The sequence below is a fragment of the Colossoma macropomum genome, unplaced genomic scaffold, assembly GCF_904425465.1.
Source record: "Colossoma macropomum unplaced genomic scaffold, Colossoma_macropomum, whole genome shotgun sequence".
Lineage (NCBI taxonomy): Eukaryota > Metazoa > Chordata > Actinopteri > Characiformes > Serrasalmidae > Colossoma > Colossoma macropomum.
Genome location: NW_023494799.1, coordinates 11,825,188 through 11,831,622, shown reverse-complemented (window position 1 = coordinate 11,831,622; position 6,435 = coordinate 11,825,188).

Sequence of the window (6,435 nt, the reverse complement as noted above, 5' to 3'; positions counted from 1 at the left end):
ACGCCGAGAGATTGTCCTTAAGCGCTGTGCCGAACATAATGCCTACTGAGGAACTGCAGTTGCTGACATTCGTTCTTAATCCGCTCACAAAGTCTTGCTTTGAGGCAGCCGTTTGTCTGCACTGTGTGTATTTGAGTGTGTACATTAATTAACTACATCTGTACAAGCACACATTTTACTAACTGCGCCATATTTCTTTTTAATGACGGTAATAATTTTCACGATTTTAACTTGCCATATTACGGCTTCCAGTCCTAATCCATCCACTAGGCACACAGACTTTGTTCCGAAGGCTCGCTTTATTATTTGCGCCATTAAAAGACTAAAATGAGATGAAAGTTATGATTCCAAGTTAGAGGAGCTGGACTTAAAGGCAGCTCCAGGTTTTCCACTACATTGGTGCCAATAGGTATTTAAACTTTATACCGGGGCTTTGTAAAGGGACTTTCTGACCTTCATGCACTGCATTAGAGACCAACTTTCTTCACTTCTCTAGGCACTTTAAGATGCAGCTATGGTTTCTGTCTGTGACACTCAGCATTACAAGGAACCAGAGGCCGTCGCTTTCTTTAGTTACAGCTGCCTCTGAAAGGCTGTATGGAAAGGTTAACGCACATGTATAGGATATACACACACTTGTATTTGTACAGTGTCAGGATGTGTGGTTATATAGAAAATACTGTGCAAAGTTGTTTATTTCCAGTCAAAACGGCCATTAAGTACAAGTTCATTCATTTTTCATGAGATGTTTCTGAGGAGATAAGATGTAAAATGATCTGATTGCATAAGGAAGAGGAAAGTCAAAGCAAGGCAAATGAACAAACAGGAGTTTCCAAAACCGGAGCTTAAAAAATTATGAAAACAACTGTGCAACATCTGGTAGACCACCAAAACTGACCCCATCAGATAAACTGTACCTTAAGCTTTTATCTTTGACAGAGCTCCACTCGCTCTTGCTTCAGATCTGAAATAATCCACAATTTCTTTTAATCCTTTAACTGTGAGACGAAAGCTCAACACTATGGGTCTGAAAGGATGTGCAGCTGTCAAGAGGCCCTTACTAGAAAAGAAATAGATGAAAAAATCAAACAAAGAAGCTGCTGGAGTTCTCAGAACAATAGACTGACCACCCCAGAGTTCAGACCTCAACATCACTGAATGTGTTTGGGATTACTTAAATGCTGAGAAGCAAAAAATGCAAACCAACTTTTAAGACTGAACTTTGGAGGTGTGGAAAACATCCCTGCAGATTTCCTTGAAAAATAGAAGAAATGGAAGCTGTAAAATGGCGAAGAGTGGACACAGTAAGGCCCAATCCCATTTCTTATTTTTACCCCTACCCCTTGTTTTCGAGTGTCATGCCCACCCCTAATTCTTGGGTGTTATGAAGCTGTAGGTAGCTATTTGCCAGCTTCCAGATTCCAATTTTCCTGTTCCACCTTAAATGGAGCAGCAGTTACATTCTGGCGCCTCAAGCGTCAGAACTGCTGGACTATTTAAGGTGGAACTGGAAATTTAGCTAGCTAGCTACCAAGAAATTAGCATACTATTAGTGATTTTTATGCTTGTTTTGAAGAAAAGGACCATAATACATTGAAACAACATCAAACTAAGATAATACAGTGGTTATCATAATTTTTTAACAAAGAAAATTCTCACATTTGTGAGTTTCGTGGGTTGCTTGTGTAGCCATCTTTTTCTTTTTTTCTCATAAAAACCTCTGAAAAACCTCTGTTTGAAGGACCATGTAGCCCTAACACTTTGCCCTACCCCTCTATATTAACAAAAATTGGGACACCCTTCCCCTAGGCATGAATGTGCAAAATGGAGGGCTAAGAGCTAAGCGGATAGGGCAAGAGGTGAAATGGGACTGGGCCTAAATACTGAGAAAAATTGGACAACCTAATGGCGGTTTTAACTGGAAACTGGATAAATGGAGCATGGTTTCTGACTTTGGACAGTACTGTAAAAAAGGCAATGAAAGTAGTTATTTTTAACAAGAAACAGGCCAGTTTTTTTTTAAAAGAACATATATCTTTACATGTAGCTTTAAAGTGCATATATACTTTCCCTGAAAATGTACAAAAACCAACACACTCACTCACACACAGTCAGAGCTGTGCTAACCTACACTGAGATAATCCCAAAATCCAGTCAAACGTTTTTATGGAAAAGAAAAGCATAAACGCCATATGAGAAGTTTATAAAAGGGTTCTTCTTAATGAAACGCAGGTGTTGTATTGGATATTGTGATACTGTGTCATTTGTGATTGGAGGATTCAGGATCACAGGAGTGTAATGGTTATCTCATTTATACTGGGACTCCATTACAGCAAGACTAAGCCTACTCTCTTATTCTGCATGAACCCAAACCCTTCCCTCTTCCCTCTCGACTGACACGGCGCTCCAACGAAAACCTCTGCTGCAGCCCGGCTCGAGAACGAGCCCGTTTGAAGCTTTATTAAAAAGGTATGGCTGCTCCCTCCAGGATTGTTTTACACACCCCGTGGTTGCTGGCGTGTGCTAGCGATCGTTTCTGGAAAGAAAAAACAGATGTGGCCTCTTCTCTCTCCTTTACCCACGTCTCTCCTCAGGCCTATATACATTTCCAACTGACTGCTTTTCACAAAGTCACCCGTTATGATGACAGATATATTTCTCAAACATTGTCCGGCCCTGTCAGATGATTGCGGAGTTGTGTGTGCGTGTGGTGGAGGGGCTGGAAATTAGCTCATGCACAGTCCATTTGCAGCAGCGCTAACACGCCATTTCAGGGCTTTTAATAATGACTTTCAGCAGACACATTTGAATGCTGACTGATCTAATGCTGCAGTGGCTGGATGTAAACAAGGAGATGTCAACATGGCTTAGCCGGATTTGGGTTAATGTGTCAGTCACACCGCCCCCTGCTGGCCAAGTCAGGATATGGTGTCTGGAGCTGGGAAGCGTAGGCCTCAATCACATTACAAGCCTTATTGTTCACTTACAATTTTTTATTTATATAATTTTTCCTGCAGATATGACGTTTGTGCCTTGGTAGTGCACATTCAGGTTTGTAACTGACCCATATTTTGTCAGTAGTGTGAACAGAACTCTGCCCTGACATGAGAAAAGGAGGTGGGGGATGAGGGGGTGGGGCGTGGCTGAGATTTCAGGATTGTTTAAGTGCAACTGCTATGATAAAAAAAGAACTTTACCATAAACATTGTTTTATTTATACATTTTTATTCAATATTTTCAAAATCTGCAGTATCCTAGCACTCTGTAAGTAAACGTTTTCATATTTTGCTATACAGCAATAATTAAATGTGTATAGTAAACATTTTTCATATACTGCTATATAGCAACACCAGCTAATCCTAATGTACTCTACTATATTCAAAGTGACCTAACTAGTACGCTTGATAAAGCCTGCTGGTGTGTTTGGGGTATTTTTGTGAGCTGTCTTATGATGTCAACGCAGCGTTAGCTCACATGTAGCAAATTCATACTTTGGCCTGTTAATGATCTCATATTTCAGAGGATCCGGTGACATTCAGAGGAAAAACATGTGTAGGATAAAATGAGTTTGGAACTATTTTGCTAACCACAGGTAGCAAAAACACAAGCAAATGTCTAATGTTGTTAATACATCAGCTGTTTTTAACCATTAAATCTCCACCAGGACAAAGCCTTTGCTGTCTGAAAAAACATTGCAGCAAGACTAAAGTTTGCTAATGAATATCTGGGTAAGCACCAGGACATCTGGAACAATGTGCTTTGGACAGATGAGTCAAAGACAGAGTTGTTTGGCCACAGAACTTGATCAGAAGAACATCACACCAACTGCAAAGCACGGTGGTGGAAATGTTATGGTTTGGGGCTCCTTTGTTGCCTCAGGGCCTGGTCAACTTTCAATCATAGAACTAACTATGAATTCTCTTTCATACCAGAAAGTGCTTGAGGAGACTGTGAGACCATCTGTAAAAAAGTTGAAGCTGAAGAAGTGGACATTCCAACAGGATAATGATCCCAAACATACAAGTAAATCAACCAAAGAGTCACTCAAAAGGGAGAAACGGAGGGATATGGGGAAAGCCCAGATCTGAATCCCTTTCAAATGCTGTGGGGGATTTGAAACAGGCTGTATATGCAAAACATTTTTTCCCAGAAACTGGCGGACAGTTAGGAAACACCTACCTAAAGCTGTTTCTGCCAAAGGGGGCAGTACCAGTTGTGGAAGCCAGGGGTGTTATTTACCTTTTCAACAGATAAAAATGACGACACCTCAGTTTTTTTTTATTATTGCAAAGATGAATTTCCATTGTTTTTTCTTCTATTCCACAATGATTGTCTATTAATACTTTTAAGGAAAAGATCAAATACTGAGCTTGGGCGCCCCTGTTCAAATTCCATACGTTGTTCATTTGAAAAGTTAAGACATCTTTCACAGACAACACACTTCTGTACATTTTAATGCTGTTTATTTGCTTATTTGCTGTTTATATGTAACCTATTGGAAAAAATAGAACATAAAATGTGGCCTATGGAAAAATTGATGGCAGATTCATGTGTCAAAAAGAAAAACATTTCATAGAGTGCACTTACTTCTTCACATGACAGTATATGCTGCTTAAAATTCCCAACTTGAAACGCCTTCCAATGTCCCTACCTGCTTGCATGCACATTTCATCATTAGCTGCTATCAATAGCCACTGCCTACATGCTACCAGTACTGGATCTAGTGTGATGTAAACAAGCAAACCAAAAATATGTATTATTATCCAGTTATTCTTATTACGATTGCATGGCCATGTATTAGATATGTATCCGATCTATGACTAAATTAGAAATTGCCTTAAACCCAATTCGTGAAAACATCTGCTCCATATCATATGTCAGTGTGATACAACTCTGTAATGTGAATGAGCATACGTTAAATTTACTTTATTCAAATGTGAACATTTTCCACATGAATGAAATATGAACACAGTTTTGTCTTTAAGTTTAATAAATTTCACATCAAACCACTTTTGAAACTTTTGACTTTGTTTACATTGAAGCGATTGAATTCTGAAGAAATCTGGAAAAAACGGTCAAATTCACCTTTAACAACAATAATTTATGTCTTATATTCTGCTGACCTGTGAAATGACCCTCCTTTTCCTATTCAACAGGTGACTCTGCTGCTCAGGTGCTTGCCATCCTAGAGTAGGCCTCACTTTAGCCATGGGGTGGGTGGGGTGGGGGGGTCCGACAGTCGTTTACAAAACCATTGCCCCCCCCCACCCACCCACTCCTGTAACCTCAGAAGTGATGTAATTGGCCTCATAAAGCCTTCAGGAAGAGAGGGGGTGGCTGGGGAGAAATACGACCTGTGACTCAGACGTCTGCCCTTTGCCACTGCAGTAATGGAGAGATGAGTCTCTGCGAGCTGCGCACCGCCTCATTGATTGCACATGACCGTCAGCGTCGAGACAATTCTCATACAGTTATTTATCTACCCGCTGTCCCCCTCAGCTGTGAGAGTGAGTTATGGGTCGAGACCTGTGTCAGTGCAGTCTGGGCATAAATATAGTGAGGCTACAATTCAGCAAGATGGGTCCCAGCATAAAGTAGGCCTCTTTCCTCCCTTGTCACATTGCTGGAGTTAAAGTTGAATTCCATCAATTCTTCTAAATGAGGAATCAATCACAGAGATGTTTACATCTTTGCAATTGAATTATGCAGAAATGTAGAAAAATTTGTGGAATTGCCATTTAATTTTGAAGCAGATTTTTCTTTATTATATGGAAGATTTTCTCTCAAAAATATATGAAAATAAATATCAATAAAATAATTTCTAAATATTAATATTTATAAGTACATACATATATATGTGTGCAAGTGTTTATATATATATATATATATATATATATATATACATATATATGTGTGTGTGTGTGTATACGTATTCATATACAATTATATATTAATAAGTGTGTACGTATATATATATTTAGCATAACAGGACATTCACATTGGTGCCTTTATCGAACATCAAGCCACATGGCTTTGGCAGAGGTGTATACTTTTAAACTGAAGTTTATTCTGACTTCTGTGTGCCCACACTCTTTGATTTGCCCAGTGTCCACATTTTTTTTTTCTTTTTTGTTCTGGACTGGCTCTCTTTTGCCTGGAGTATAGTCATTTCAGGAGCCTCTGCCACAAGTTGTCTGCTGCCCCTAAGCCCATGCATATATGCATAAAACCAGCTGAAACTTTTATAAGTGTGCACCATTAATCTCTGTGCCATTTTTAAAAAGCGGGGAATTAAAGTTTCATTTGTATTTTTCTTTCTCCCCCGCCCTCTCCTTGGCTAGCCCTGTCCACCAGCCGCCTACCCTGGCAGTTAAATATTTATCAGTGCTGAATCACACATTAGAGCATCTATATGCGTCTGCTCCCTGACACAGT